The sequence below is a fragment of the Mauremys reevesii genome, linkage group 6 (genome assembly GCF_016161935.1).
Source record: "Mauremys reevesii isolate NIE-2019 linkage group 6, ASM1616193v1, whole genome shotgun sequence".
NCBI classification, from domain to species: Eukaryota; Metazoa; Chordata; order Testudines; family Geoemydidae; genus Mauremys; species Mauremys reevesii.
In genome coordinates, this window is record NC_052628.1 from 104,927,532 (window position 1) to 104,944,778 (window position 17,247).

General features: G+C 39.5%; 1 protein-coding gene across 2 annotated transcripts in view; it reads left to right on the top strand.

Annotated features, from left to right (window-relative positions):
• Nucleotides 1-17,247, top strand: part of PTPRD (protein tyrosine phosphatase receptor type D) — a 1,010,945-nt gene that overhangs the window by 262,919 nt on the left and 730,779 nt on the right. The window lies entirely within an intron of this gene.

Genomic DNA, 17,247 nt, shown 5'->3' on the forward strand with positions numbered 1-17,247 from the left:
TGCAATTATCAAAGCTGTATAAAATTCTTAGAAAGTTCGTCTCTTCCCCCACATCCATACACACAACCTCTCACAACCCTAATGTACACAGAAATTATGAGACTGGTTATGAGTTTATAAAAAAAACCCAACCCTTTCATGAAATTGTCACGTGGGGTGCTAAAGCAGAAAATGAATAGCACTCTGGCCAGGAGCAGCTTACCTCCTAGTAAGAAGATAAATGTTTTACTTCAATATCTCTTTCATTATAGCATGTTTATCTAAATTGAATTAATAAAGTACCTACTGCAGGTTTCCTGTACTGATTGCATGTGAATTTGTGGATGTTAATATTCAAGGGCATTAAAACAAAAATAAAAGAAATGAGATCCTTTCAAATAAGAAATACTTTAACGTTTGGTCTCATAAAATAAAATAAACATAAAAAATGAAGCCTATAAACATCAGGGAGATGGATAAGTTGACACATCATTCTGCATATCTCTGTTTAATAATATTATATTTCATTTCCCATGGTAAAACAACAGCCATTACCCAAAGCAGCCATTCGTAAACAGCCATTGTGAACAGATTGCATCCTTGTTGGTGGTATGATAATTGAAATAAGTTTACCAGTCTTTTATGAGAAAATACCAGATGTATAAAATACCTATTAATCAACTCACTCGCTTTTGCAAACATCAGTTTCAGTACCGATGGCTATTAAAGAATAAATGGAATAAGAAGGGAAAAAAATCAGCGCATTAGTACCGTGAGTCAAGTATGCAGTGTGTTGCTTGCAGTAAGTGAGGCACTGTGTTCCCTGATGGACTCCTTTGGGACAAGCTTATGGCTATTGTTTCCCACCATTCATCATTGTTTGGGTTCGGTAACTGAAGGGAATGCATTAAAAATCCCTTTATGGACAATGGTCTAAAAAGCCAACTGCCGGTCAAACCCCTTCTAAATTTTTTTATTCTGCTGCTAATCACATTTTTATGACAATTTCTGCATCTATGTGACTGGCTATGGGGGCGCTACTGTGGTCCACAGTACACCAGGCTAATCCAGTTACGCTTTCCCCTTTTCTTGAACAAGTGTTTGGTTGGTGTGGGTGGGGCAATGCAACTGGATTTAATGCCTTGGGTACTGGCTGCTGGAGATACAGAAGGGGCAGAAATAATAGCCAGGTGTGGAGGGCTGGGCAAATCACAGTTTTGGGAATCTTTTTCTTGTTTGTTTTGCTTCTGGTTCACTTGGATTTTGATTTTTGGCTGATTAAAGATTTGCTCTTTCTGATTCGTGTAGTGTTTGTTGCTTCTGAGTCATCCCACCAGTTTACATAAAATGTGAAGGAGCTGTGGGATTTCATACCTAGGTAGAAACCAAATAAGTTGATGAAACGAGTGATGAAACAGCAGAAGAAATGTGCTACAATGATTTATACAATGATGCCAGCAGCAACATCAGTAACAGTAGGGCACTGGAGGACAGGATAAGACAAACTGTTCCTATGCTTGGGGAAGATGCCCCATGCTGGGGGTGGGAGGTAAGGGGACAGCAAGGAAGTAGACAAAGGTATAGATGCTGGAACTAGGGGTGCTAAGGGTGAAGCTGCACCCTCTGGCTTGAAGTTGTTTCCATCATATACAGGGTTTACAGTTTGGTTCAATGGCTCTCAGCACCCCCACTACGCAAATTGTTCCAGCACCCCTGGACAAAGGGGGCGAGAAGATGACTGATGCAATTCTCAAGACAAGAGCACACCAGTAGACCCGAGGTTAGTGACCCTTATGATTATGTCATGCCTGACAGAGGAGCCTTAAGTGGTCTATCAGACAAGACTGAATGTCTTCCGCTCACTTCTCAAAGCAGCCATTTTGGATTGCTGGGGTTCTCTGAGGTGGGCCATTGACTGTGGTTCAGAGCAGACAGGTTCATTGCAAGCTATCTAGGGCACTGCAGCTCTGGGATATCTGCACAAGCAGTTGAAAGTGGAATTTCTTTAATACTGCTGGCTGAACGTAAGGAGTGGGTATTTTTCTTTGTGGAGGTAGCTAGTAGCCATTAATACTGGTGGAGAACTTCAAAAGTTCCATATGTGCAGGACTGTAATCCTGTCTGGGAAACTGAGGGTCAGGGCATTCAAGCCAGATGGTGAAGGGACAATGAGAGGCTTAAGGCTTCCACATCATGGATGATTAGTAGACCAGGAAATTCCCCAGACTGAGACTGCACACAACCCTGTGTTGACAGCTCATGGGATCCCACTGGGGGATAGGCCAAGGAGTGGGTTGAATTCTCCAGGGAAGTCTGGGTGTGGTAATGGTGTCCATATGGCTGAGACCTAGAAACAGGTTAGCATTCCATTTGGGATAGGAAACCCAATGATTTTTTTTCTTGTGGAATGAAGGCCACACCTGTTGTTTCTGTCCCTGCTTGGAGTTTGGATCTGTGATACCCTTTCATGTGGGTGCATACTTTCCTTTCTGTACCTAAAGAGTATGTTATTGATGTCATAGCTAATAGGGCTGAGGTTCAAGGGATGGTAGATTCAGGCTATGATCAATTGTTTTTGCAGAAACATCTGGTGAAATCTGATGCACAGCTATCTGACTGATGCTCCTGTTTGGGAGGACAGAGACATACCTCATACATGCTAGGCCATCAGAAAATGACCATATCTTTTGAGATGGTTTCAGTGATTGCATGGGGGGCAGGCTGACCTGTGGTTACAGAATCTACCCTAATGGACAAAGGACAATGCTAGATTGGGTTTGATGGGAAGCTCCATGAGCTTTTCTGTCCAATCTCTTGGGCCCAAAAGACATGAATGTTGCTTAAGTAAGAAAGGCATATAATGGTTGAACAGAAGGAACCACAGAAAATTTGTGCAGCCAGTGTTAATCTGCACTGTTGAGATGACCTTAGGTGATATGCACTGGAAGGTCCTGTGTGTATATTTTCCTTAGTATTCAATTTCTGAACTGTGATGGACATTAACAAGTAAAATATCTTAGGATGGAATTTCCAGAAACACCTGTGGGAGTTAGGCATCCCACTTCCATTGAATGTCAATGACTTGGTCACCTAGCTGTCTTAGATACTTTTGAAAACTCCACTGTTACAAATTAGAGATGGAAAAGGCCTGTTATGTCCTCTAGGCACCAATTCTGCAAATTCTTACTCTTGGGCTCAAATTTACTCACCTGGGCCGTTCCCCTGAAGTCAACAGGACTACTCAAATGTTTGAAGTTAAGCATGTGTGTAAGCATTTGCAGGATTGAGGCCTGAATCAGTTTCTCTGTCACTGCAGTACTGTGTCATATCTAGTGTTACGTCCAACCTGTTTTTAAATTACTCAAGCTCCAGAGCTTCCCTTAGGATATCTTCAAACAAGTCTCAGCATCGATCAGTTTTTTGCTTGAACTGTGTTTTGCTTAAACTGTTTAGTTTCATCCCCCTTACTCCATTTTGTATCCCCTTATACCACTGTAAACTATTCCAAGCTCTTGTTTGTGTTTGCACCTTTTAAATACATTTGGGTTTGACTAAACATCAAAGTAACTTCAAAACCACATGTTGGCAAGCCAGTTAATGTTAGTAAAGAAAAAGGATATTTTGGCTAAGAAAAGCCAGTTTAGAGCCTATTACATATGTAACACATAGTGGCCTAACCTATTATGATATTAAATCATTAAACCGCAATACATTATTTCTCTTCCTGCTGCATGACATCATTTTGGATCTGTGATCCACAACCACAGTGACTGATGGCAAGTGCGGTCACTGGAAATAAAACACAATCCCTGCAATGAATTACATGAAAAGCTAACCAGAATAGCAGTACATATTGCACTTTCAAGCCAGCTATTGTGGTTTGTATCCTGGGGTGTCAGATGATGTAATAATCTGCTACAGAAAATGTAATAGTATTGTTGCCTGACAGCTAAGACACGATACAATGTTTAATTTCTCTAGGAAGTAAATTACATAGTTCGATGTCGCATCATATTGGCTACTGCCATTTTAGATTCTTGTTCTTGCAGCTGTCAGGAAACGTAAAGTTTATGGGTGTTTTATTTAGGTAGGAATCCTAAGCACTTACAGATCGTGATAAAATAATTTGAAAAAAGATCTTTTTTGCTTTTCCTCTATTTCTTCTCAGCGCTCACCTCTTTTCCACTGATAATGTCAGAATCCTAGGCTGACTTTTTAAGTTATATCAATGGAAATTTGGACCCAAAAGAAGTGAGATGCAATATCAAATGTACACTAAAAGCCTACCTGAGTGTCTTCTGCCTTTTGTAAGCATTTAAGCCAAAAATAAACTCTACTATGGTCACAAAATAGTCACTTTGGGTGCTTAAATTCTATGATGCCCGCTAAAGCTTTTTTTAGAGATTTCGGAAAGGCACATACTGCTTTCTTACATCAATAGTAACTTTTAAAAGGGAGAAAAATATATATTCCATTTCTCTCTTGTTAAACACTCTTTACTACTTGTGGTGGTATTTGAAATTACAGACTGCAGTCAAATACTCTATATTGCATTATGCAGACCAGAAAACATGTGCTGTTTCAGATATTACATATTTCTCACCAATAAAATCCATCAGACTAACTTTTTAACATCTTTCAGTGAAATCTTGAAAGCATATGGAATCATCCATTCACAGCCAACACAATACTCAGGTTTTTTTTCTTCTTCTTGCTCTAGCTCCTCTACGGTTTTCCTTTTATGCCTTCATCTCTGGGTGGCTTGTGTTCATCCACATCACTTGTGTTCATCCACATCACATGCCAAATCTGTGCTATGGATTCTGTAGTTGAGCAATAGACTCCTGTATGAATAAGTGATCAATTAGGAGTGGCTTCAGATTAGCTTCTAAGAGCAGGTGTAGAGCATAACCTGCCACGAGGTGATGCACAATAGATGTATCTTTGAGATGAATGAAAATAAATTAATCATAACTGAAGCCAAATGTAACTCTCACACAAGTAAAAACAAAGTAAAGTCCAACTTTAGTCCTGAAAACTTAAAAGCAAAATTTTGAGTTCTTGTGGCTACAGAATTCCAATAATTTTCAAATATTCACTGCTGTTAAGTGACTTCTTGCACTTAGCAAAGGCCTTATGTACATTTTATTTACTTACCATAGTTATTCTAGTGAACTGACTTGCATTTTCTTCCTTATAGAGCAAGTAAGCCTTAGCAGCTTTTCAGTGCCTGTGAGAGAGAAGGTCGTCTTTTGTCAGCATTTTGTAACCTTTGTTTGATTAATGCATATTTTAGACAGAAATAAAACTGCTGTACATCAAAGAGAGATTCTGAAAACAGATATATAAAAGGTTGAGATTATCTTGAGGTATATAGAAGAGCATGGGATCTTTGTCACATGTATGAGAGTAACCAATAAAAAGCAGGAAAGCTGCTAGAGTTTTCTTTGTAGTGTAAAATGTTTTATTAGTTGGCGGTGTTTCTAAAAAAGTTTGAGGTAAAACAATTCTTTGTCTTTTTTTAAGCTGAGACTACTCCCAAAAAAACTTCATTCTGATTCTCTTCCTCCCTCCGCTGCCGCTGCTCCCCACCCCACCATATATCTATAGATAGATGGATATATCTTGAGTCGTAAAGCTGTGAGTAATAATCCATAGTGGAAGGGATCCTGAATCTTGGTCTCCTGTAGAATTCACTTGCTTCACCGTTAAATGGCCAACATACCAACATACAATTTGTGGAAGAGTTGAATGGGAGACTGCTATCCAGGCCATTGTTCCCATTCCTCTGCTATGCAGAAAGATCAGCTCACGGCCAGTATAAAAGAGAGCACAAGCCAGTTCCAAATGAGATTAAATGTGCATGTAAAATAGCTAATGAAGGCAATAGTAAGGATTAGAAATAGTTTCAGCCATAAAGTACTCCACTGTAGGTACAACTCATAAAAGTGTGATGGCCAAAATAATTTCCACAGCTCCTGGTACAAGTAACTCAGCCAGGCATTGGGAACCCCCACAGGGAAAGCTGAAGGAATACACCTCTCAGGCTGTAAAGCAATAACACAGTACAAATCTGACCTGCACACCCTTCTTCTCTTCATGGAGGAGACACGCATAGAGAACCGGAGTACCCATGTATTGACAGACAACCTGATCCTACACCCACCCTATTTAACCTTTATGTTGTACAGTAACTCCTCACTTAAAGTCGTCCTGGTTAACATTGTTTCGTTGTTATGTTGCTGATCAATTAGAGAACATGCTCGTTTAAAGTTGTGCAATGCTCCCTTCTAACGTATTTGGCAGCCCCCTGCTTTGACCCCTGCCTGCAGGAAGAGCAGCCTGTTGCAGCTAGTTGGTGGCGGCTTGGAACCACGGTGGACCGGCAGCCCCTCTATCAGCTCTCTCTAACAGCTTCCTGCTCTCCTAAATTCCCTGTGCAGCAGCTGCCAGCAGGCAAGCAATTGCAGCTATCCCTCCCCGCACTGCCATGTGCTGCTCCTGCCTTCTGCCTTGGAGCTGCTCCCCGAGCCTCCTGCTTGCTCTGTGTGCGGGGGGGGAGGGTGTCCTAATGTCAGGGTGCCCCCTCCCCACTGCTCCTACACCCTGCTTACCCCTTCTTCTCCATATAGAGCAGGGTGGGGACAGAGAGAGCCTGGGACAGCAGCTGCTGTCTCAACTTCCTGATCCACTTAAAAAAGACAATGCACTTAAGAGTGGGTTAGCTTACTTAAAGGGGCAGTGTGCATTTCTCTCTCTCCCCCACACATAAGGTGTGTGTCTGTCTCTGTCTGCTATGCTATCTCCCCTCCCCTCCATTCCTGTTGCCTTGTAGAGGCTACATTAACAAAAATGTGTTAACCCTTGAGGGCTCAGCCAAGTGCTAGTTCATCATTTAGCACAGGGGTTCTCAAACTGGGGGTCTGGACCTCTCAGGGGATCACGAGGTTATTACATGGGGGGTCGTGAGCTGTCAGCCTCTACCCCAAACCCTACTTTGCCTCCAGCATTTATAATGGTGTTAAATTAAAAATACTTTTTTATATATTTATATGGGGGATCGCTCTCAGAGGCTTGCTATGTGAAAGGGGTCAACAGTACAAAAGTTTGAGAACCACTGATTTAGCAGCAAGGCATTCCCTGGGAAATATCCCACCCTCTTCCACCCTCTAACTTCACCACCTCAACCAAGCTTCACAATCATCAGAGCTGTGAACAGTATGAAATTGTTTGTTTAAAATGTATACTCTGTGTGTGTGTGTGTGTGTGTGTGTGGTTTTTTTGTCTGGTGAAAAAATGTCCCTGGAACCTAACCCCTCCCATTTACATTAATTCTTATGGGGAAATTGGATTCGCTTAACATCGTTTCGCTTAAAGATGCATTTTTCAGGAACATAAGTGAGGAGTTACTGTAATAGCAAGTGAAGGCCACAATTTGTTTGGGACGCATTGTGCTAGACACTGGGTAAACATATCATAAATGCCAGTTTCTGACTGAAAAAAAACACATTGAAACTACTCCTGTGCAAGGAGAGTGGAAATAGCCTCCATAATGCTGGCCTTCATGGTAGTGAGTGCCCCTTCCAAAACTTGCACAGTGGAACCGCACCTCTTCTGAGTCAAGAGGGTGCTCACAGCAATGGAGGTAGGCAGGATTTTTCCCATCTTATTGCAGGGCTTATTTAGAAAAGGTTATTTTATCTGTAAATTACATGCTTTTGATAATCAGGGTACAAAAATGGTGAGAAGTATGACTACATTCTGATTGATTGTTTTATATCCAAAGAAACCCCTCCAGAAAACCCTCACCTCAACTAACAGGATTATGCAAAAATCTTCTCTTCCTAGTTTGTAAAGGCACTGGCTATATAATGCCTTTCCTAGAGAGAAATACAATGGTACAGTACACACATGCACATTTTTATTTCACTATTTTAGAAAAATGGATATGAATCATTGCAGCTTCTGTTACACATAACAAACACACAGCTTTGGAGCTCCTGGGATTCTTTATAAAGCAGCCCAGTTACATGAATGCTATGAAGCACTAGTCCTTTTTATAGATCAAAATTTTAAAGTAAATATTGATGCATGATAAATATGCATATTTTCCCAGTTTGTTGATGATTTCACGATTTATTTTTTAAATACAAATCTGGTTCAGCTTTCTTTGTTTATGGTCTGACAGATTTTGTAAAAGGACAGAAAAATCTCAAAGGTGAGTAGTGATGAAAGTATAAACCACTAAGCCACATTAGCGCACACTTAAAACATGCTCACAAATTGCTAAACCAGATTCATGCAGACTGTACCAAACCACATCCTTCTGATTAGAGCATCACTTTTTCCCTTTTAGAATGAAAATTAAACTCGTTCTTCATTCCTACACTTATATAAAAGAGCCACAGAAATTGCATGGAGCTCGAGTAGCATTTTCGCATGAGGTTTGTATTAAAGCTGAGAAACTGAATAACCTCAATGGACAGTAATAATTAGTTCCCAGTTTTAACCCCAGTTTATCTCACAGCTCAAAGCTGAGTGTCAGTCTCTTGCTTGACAGATTAGGTAGATGCCCACCATGGTCTCTAATGCATCAGCAAAATAATCAAGGGAGTGACATCTGTAAGAAAATTGAAAAGGATTAAAAAGTAGTTCTGTGTTCTAGGAATGTATACACTATATGATAGCTTTTTATATGTCTCTAAATCATCTGGTGAGTGTTTTGGAGATAGTTATTGAAAAGGGAAGGGCGGGCAGGGATTGTCAAAATCCATCTCACTATGCAACTGCAAATTAGATGGCTAGAGTTTTAAATGTTCATGTCAGATGCCTAATGTGAATCACTAACACATGAAGCAAACAAAGAAAAATGAAAATGATGACTCAGCTGGACATTTCTGAGAATTTAGAATAGTGCCTTGAGTTTGGGATATGTGTTGAGACCAGAAGAACTGAGAAGTATGATTGCTGACATTTTCAATGGCACATGTGGCCAAATGACAGTATGACCCAATAGAGCTAGATGCTTCTACATGCATGAATTTTCTAGCATACTGCCATATACAAAATGGTCCATGCATGGCTGAACAGGGGCAATGAGAGAGCATACACAGAATCTTCTACTTTTCTTGAGGCCCTGCGAAGGGAGCTAGCCAGAATGGCTCCATTTCTTTCAAGTGCCAGAATTGTCCCCAGGCAAGGAATGGTGGGGTAATGTAAGCAGAGCTATGGCCCCACCCACTTCTGCACTGGCCAAGACACAGCAGGTGGATGGCTGGAGGAAGAGTATGACCTGAAACCTTTCCAACAGCGGTGGAAGCATCGTTGCACTTTGTACTTCACCAGAGCTACAGTAGAAATTATGGCTGATTTCTTCCTGTGGTTCCCTCCCCAGCGTGGCCCCTCTGCAACCACTCGTCCCATCATAGTCCATGCCTTAAAGCTATAATTTGGTTTTGTATCTGTAGTAGATCTCCATCTTAGAAATGTACAATGTTCCAGTGATCAAAACTGCAGTTTCTTAACTGCTTTAATCTATGGTGATTATCCTCTGCAGTCTTCTGTACTATACTAGGATATGTGAGGGTATAGTTTTGTATTTTCTTTTAAATAAAGGAGGTTTGTGTTACCCTGAAGTCACCTATGATTTCACGGGGCTGACTCTATCAATAATTTAATATACTAGGAAGCTTCCCTTCATACTCAGGATACTTTGCCTACACAATTATATTAATTTCTGTGGAATATATGGACCCAAAGAGTCAAAGGTGTCAACTTAGCCCTCTCACTGCCCAATATTAATCAATTTTAAACAGGGTTTGGTATACAGATACCTCAGCCTGCTTAGCACCATGGTGCAAACATCATTAACAATCTTTTAACTAGAGATACAGAAAAGGAAGGAAAAACAGTTAAACTGTTTGAAATGTCAAGTATTGCATAAGTGTTTTATTTTAACATACCTTACCCTTTGGCTGCAAGGAGTCTTGAGAAGGAAAGCCCTCCTTCTTTGACAGTCTCTTGCGTAGTAACTGTCCTTTTATGGGAAAAGAGAAGTTGGTTGAAAGGGGCTGGAGCAGTTTTTGAAGTCTGATCCTGTTCTCTCTCTCTCTCTCTCTCTCAAGACAGAACTGCATTTTCAATTGTAGGTGTTGACTCTCACTCACAACCTCACTGCTGGAAAAAAAACAGCATGGCAACCAGTATTGTTAGCCACTCAGAGACCTGGCAAAGTTGTACCAATACTGAGCTGTTTAGGGCAGTTGTTTTCAAACTTTTTTTCTGGCAACTAAGTTGAAGAAAATTGATTGTTGATGCCCATGACCTAGTGGGGCTGTGGATGAGGAGGTTTGGGGGTGGGACCCTGTCTCCTGCTGGTCTGGCCAGGACATTTCTCAGGATTAGGGTGGCAAAGTCCCAGCGTTGTTATGGTGGATCTCAGGGTCCCAGGAGATGGTGAGGGTGGCAGTCATGATGGGGAAACTCACTCCTTCTTTTCTCATCTTTCGGTCAGCCAGTGTTCACATTCATCCATCTGAATTTTTACCCCAAAGTCTCTTGGTTTTGAGAAGCCCAAAAGGAGAGTGATGGGTGACATAGCCCATTCTCTCATTATTTTGTTTACCAATAAGGCCTGATTTCTGACCTACCAATTTTGGTCCCACATTTCTCTTGTTTACCAGGCACAGTTCTTGAATTATATCAGAAGGCCTTTTTGTTTAGACCAATTCAATCTTTGTCTCCCCTTTGCACCATTTATTGTTATGTAGTTAAAACATTTCATAAATGTCTATACACTTTCCCACAGTTGAGCTAAGTTAGGGTAAATTTCTTGGCCCAATTATTACAACATGGTGTTGGGGGCATGCTTTTATTTGTTGTGACTTAGAAAATGATTAATAAAGCATGACTAATAGAAGCTCAAGTGACTTCTTTAGCCTACCTATAAGGAGTGATCATATGCATATTAACCCACCCACAAGCACTATCCATACTGTTTGTTCTCCTCCTTTAAATATCACTGTCTTACCCTTTTTTAAGTGTTTGAAAAGGTTTTGTAATTTTTTAGACTATTAAGATCAAATTTTACTCCCCCTGTCAACCCGCACCATTTTCCAATAATGTTTTATTCATCCTTATAAATCTATCTAAATGTAGTGATTTATTAAGATGACGAAAGCCACATTTACCCAGCAATTTATTATTTTGTTTTAGATTCATATCTATGGCTCTCATCACCCTAATTACTAACCCAACACTATTTTTTCTGACTCCCTTTTTTGTTGGAAAGTTCTTGCTTCCAATATAAAGGCTCCATACATATATATATATATATATATATATATATATTTTGGTGAAAATAAGTCAGAAAAAAAAATCTAACTCTTTGGTCCTACTGATCTATACCTCTGAATTGGATATGTCTCAGCAAGTCTGACTCTTGGTATCAAGAGCCTTGGTGCATTTTTTTTCCATAAGGAATATATTAACAACTTTCCAATCCTGTTATCCAATCTGCTAACTCATTCAAGGCACACCTGCTACTAATGAAATCAGATATTCACTATGGTCCAAAACAGGTGTTACTGAAGTCTAAGGAAAGATTCCCTCTGATTTCCATGGAGCTCAATCCATCCCTAATGTGACAATATGGAGTAGTTGACATAATATTCATGCAACAATATGCATCAATTGATAATTATGCTATACAATATTAATATCAATGGGCAAACTGGTTCAGGAAAAAAAACCTTTTCTCATCCAGAGTTTCACCTAATTTGAGAAGCAAACAGTACTCAAATTTTGTTTACGGTTTTTGTATGTTATGAATCATTTTTCTCATTTCCATTTTTTGATCAAAATACAGTGAGAAAGAAGCTATTGTTGTAAGGTATCCACCTAGTTGTGCAGACATGAAGAGTTTTGGATAGAACACACTATTACTTATTCCCTTATTGGCTTTCACCACTTCTCGTAGAATATTTCAAGCTCACCATGACTTTGGGAGTCACAAAAATAAAATAAATGAGGAGAAAATGCCCCAAATCATAGGAAGGGAAATGTGACAAGGAATCCCCAATGGGAATGTATGTTTAACTTTGAGAAAAAGGACAGATACAAAGGAAAAAAAAACATATGAAAAGCTAAAATCTGTGCTATCAAAAGGAGAAAAAAGGGATTGGTCTCTTGTGCTGTATTTCATCTCTTCAACCAGCATTACCATGATATATTGGTATGACTTAAAGTGGTACATACTACTCCTGCCTTTAATAAAAGAAATATATAGTATGTGAGCACACAAGTTACATTTTTTAAGATCCTTCACTTCAGTGTGACATTTGTTCAGTGATTGCTCCCACTGGAGAAAGCAATTCCCAACACAGTTCATGCAACAGGGTATATCAGCATAACTTTGCATAGATGTGACATAACTATGGTGCAGACCAAAAGCAATGATTTTAACACATCTGCTGTAGACTTGAAGCTGTTCATTGTGGGGGCTGTCTTTTTAGCATGCTGCTCCTAGCAGAATTTGGGTCCTAAAAAATAATAGATAATAATTTGGGTTCAAATGGTCAGGATGACAAATTCTAAAATATTAGGTGTAAGAATTATTTTCACACTTTAAAGCTGAACTTCCTTTGCTGTGCTGTGGAGATGGAGCATGGAAATGTTCTGCCACCTACAGTCGGGTCGAGATTTTCAAAAATAGGGACCTAAAGTTAACTCCCTAAATCCATTTTTAGACACCTACCTGATTTTCAATAGTTCTGAGCACCAGACATTAGGTGGTGCCTAATATTGATTTAGGAGCCTGACTCTTGGGTCTCCTTTTTATGAAAATCTCTCTCCAGTCATTCAGCTTTAGTGCCAACAATTAGTAGGAGCATTTAGCATCCCCTCTCAGAAGTCACACATTAGCTTACCAATTTCCTGAGCAGAAGGCTAACATGACCTCAGATTCCATTTAATCTTCAGTGGGCTTTGGATGAGGTCCAGAACTGAAAGGAGTTAGGTGCTATTCAACATAATTAGCTTGCTGCTCCTAAAATCACCATAATGTATAGCTTACTCATGTGAGTAATCCTTATATTAGACCAACTGACTATGCAGCAATCTTCCCCCCCACCCCTCATTTACACTTAGAACCACAGCTCTATCCTTTTATGCAACCAGGGCTTCCAGCCTCATGAACAGCAAATTGTTTCTGATTAGAGCATGGTAGTTAATGCATATAAATCCCTATATGCTTACACTCATGTACAGTTTGTGTTTCTCTTCCTGCTACAATTTCTCCTGGAGATTGGATAGTGGTGCTGTAAGTCAGCAATCATTAGTTCCTGGAAATCCTAAATCCTGTACGCTAATGGGAAATAATAAATCTAGTAAGTTTTCTACAGCTATAATGTTTAACTTCTCTTAGTGAATTTGACTTACATGACTGTCGTGAGGCCCATGAACACACAAAAATCACCCAAAGGAATTAAAAAAACAAACAAACAAACAAAAATAGCTGTAATTTTTTTTAAAGGATTTCTATAGTCTTTTCTATTAATCCTTTAAATTGTTTTCCCATTCATTTTTCCTATGACTCATTCATCATTCTGACAGCCAGATTCCAAATGCTCCAGATGTGTTGAACATGAACATAACTGAAGAATTTGTTTCCCTGGAAACCAGATGAAAGCCTTCAGAACAGCTCCATCTCTTGCTTAGCTTTCCTTTCTCTCTGAAAGAATAACAAGAGAGGAAGTTCAGAAATAACATAACCAGACAGGTGGATCCAGAGTATCCCTTCCACTTACGTGAGCAGAGGGTAACCCGCTTGGGAAGGATGCTCTTAAAGGATCTGGAAGGGAGAGTTTTCCAGCTCTGTGGTTTTGGCCCTTTCCTTCTCTATCAAGTGGAAGCCCTTCTGCAGGAGAACCATGGGGAATGTGCTGTGTTTGGAAGGGTGGGAGTGGATGGAGTCTGGCAATAGCTGCCTTTCATATTGTGCCTAGGCAGCCCCTGGGATTACTGTGTTGATATCACATCTAGCATTCATTCCTCTGGAGTCCCTTCCATGACTGGAGGTGGATGATGTTGTTCCTGCACAGCCTTTTGAAATTTAGCCTATGGTTCCCCACGCAACCCAGTTCCCATGGTGCTCCAGTTGTCCCTCTGGTGCGCCATGCTGCCAGAGAGGAAGAAGCAGCAGAGAAAGGCAGCCCTTCCATCAGCCATGTCCTGATTCTTTCCATGGATCCTGGTGATTCACATGATTGGGAAGCTGTCCCTGCCCCACACCTAAAATCTTTGTTATTCAAGGTGGTAATTTCCTGGAAACATCATGAGTCTCTTGGCCTTTCAGTCTTTCTTCTGTGGCATCTCTGTGAGATTGACTGTTACACATTTTTAGAACACTCTGTAGTCAAGATTCCTTTCCTTGAAGCAATGGTTCTTCAGCTATTCTATTCTGTGGAACCTTGATGCCCCACTTCTTGGTTCTCAAAATCTTTCATTTTGCAGACCATCAGCAAGTGCTCTGCAGATAACTTGGGGGGGGGGCGCTATGGACTACAGTTGGAGAATCAGTGTAATAAAAGTCAAGCTTAGATAGGAGTTTCCAAACAGGTTTGTGCAACAATCACCATTTAATATGAATATGAGGAGAGGGTGTCCTTGGATATATTTCTTTTGTTTACATTGTCCACATATTTGGGGTTAGGGGGAAGAAATAAAAACCCAGACTGGATGATGTGGGCAGAAAAGGGAGCAGAATGAAGTATACTTTTTTCAAAATTGTCTGTCAAAATGAATGCAGAGCAATGGAGGTATCTTGCCCAGTTAATGAGCAGCAGCTATCTGGATTAGCATGTATTTGCTGGATTTCTAATTAGCTTTTTATTGTGTTAACATGGTAATATTAATATGATACATTACTTTCAGTCATGCAGGCATAAAGCCAATTTTAGGGAAGTGGACTTTGAGAACAAAAGTAGAGAACTAATGAATAAGTAATTTACAAAACTACTCAGCCTAATTCTACACCAAAGAGCCAGAGTTTATAATCCGTATTATTTCGGCACACAATTATAACTTGATTTGCACTAGCAATGGTCTTCTCTGGAAACTGGTACTTGATTAATATTTTGGCATTTCTAAGAGAAGCAAAGTTTATACTAGGCTGTTTCAACAGAAGTATGTTCTTTGTATAACAGGATCCAGAATAATTTGAATGAAACATTGAACCCCTGTTCACCTCTCCCTCTTAAAAATAGATAGATTAAAAATAAAAGCTTTTGTAGGGGATAAGTTAGATTGCCGTTCATCAGAATATACAGTACCTAGGTTATTTGAATGGTAAAATTGCTTGGACTTAAGGAACATTCTTATTGATTCATGAATATTCCAAAGGGGTAGATTAATCTTTTGTGAACCCCACAGCTCTGATGAAAACTGCTGTTTAACATTCTAAAGTGCCAAATTCATCTTCTCTCAGCATAAAAGGATTTACTATAATAAAGACTTTTTATAACAGCAATAAGGCAGCTCAGTGGGGTGTGGTTATCATGAAGTAATCACACTTTGAAGGATTAGACATTTTATCTTGTGTCACACAACTCCCTAAAGGCAAGAATACATGGTGATATCCAATATCCCCCATTCAACTTTATTGCTTAATTATTATAGGGGACATTCTAGCTATATATTTGTCTGAGTTTATATGTGAAAGGTATTTCTTGAACTTCATAATCTGCCACATGTTCTCTCCAATGTTTTGCAATGTCTGTCAAAGAACATAAAATCAGTTAAGGGTTACAACATTTGTAAAAGGTACAAAACTTACAGATAGAGAAACTGAAGCATCAGGATGTCAGAATGAGTTGTGCAAGGAAGTCTGTTGCAGAGATTGGAAAAGAACCCCCGTCTCCTCAATGCTAGTCCTATGCTTTCTCTTTGCTTAGTCTCTGAGTTATCCTATGGCATATGCAGTCTTGAGCCCTTAATATTCTACCTCTCCTACCGGGGGATTGCCTGCCCTTCTAGGTGAATTCTATTGACGTGGAACACAACCTTAACTATGGTATCATGACCTTAACCATGGCATCTCAATAATAACACTTTGTGTTCCTGTGAACCAGACAGTTCCTTCCTCCAGGATAAATGGAATTGTGAGGCTCCAGTATTGTATGTAACACACAATTGTATATGGCTTAGATGAAGGGTAAACACAGCTGAATGGAGGATAATCTCTATTTAAATGCCCTGACCTCTAGGTCTCAATGGAATTTCCCCTATATCAGTGCTTACCATACTGTTGTGAATCTGCATAGCTTTATTAGTGAACTGTTCATTAAGCATACAGGCATACATTTGAATATTGTACTGTGAAATGAATCATGTGTGCATGCTGTTCTAAAAATAAATGCCCCCAAATGCTTCTAGCATGGCAGAAAGAAAAATATTTTCCTGCTCTTCCAATTTATTTCACACTTTAAGAACAAATTTTACTTCTTTATTTTAAAAAAACAACAACTTTATCATGGTTTATGTTTGAAATTCAAGTTTTTGGTCTCTTATCTCTTTTCCCTTTGGTAGCATTATGCTGAAATTTGTATATCCCATAAATATTTCATGTGATGTTTATACAGCATATTAAGGAAACACGAGGCAGGTATCTATAACTGTTGCTAACCAGAAAGAGATGTTTGTTTAACATCTATAAATGTTGCTAACCAGAAAGATTTTATTTAAAAAAATACATTTTCACGGCTGTCCCAAAGTATTAGTAGATGAGTAGAAGTCTTATATTCATGCTGCTACATTTTTGACATTATTTTAAAGTTGTTTTGCAGTTAAATAACACACTCATGCGTAGTACAAAATGTATGCCCACAGATCACAAAAAGCTATGCAATCTTAGTGGAGTTAGACCATATTAATGCAAAAGAGTAGTAATGCTGTAGACAGGTTGCATGCAAGCTACTCCACATTTTGATTGGAAGCAGCTTCATACTGACATGCAATACCCCTGCTTATAGTCCTCTAGACTTCACCTGAGTAAAGATGAAGGTGCCACTGAGCTGTCATGTTGCATAGTAGTTATAATGACTCCACCTTCATTTATAGCTCATCCTCCCCAATTTGCATATTATGCTCTTTCCAAAACATTCTAATAACACTTTGCTTTGTCGTATTATGTGTTTGTGTTTTTGTAGTTCAAGACACCATGTACTTGGAGTCAAGTATCAGAGGGGTAGCCGTGTTAGTCTGGTTCTGTAA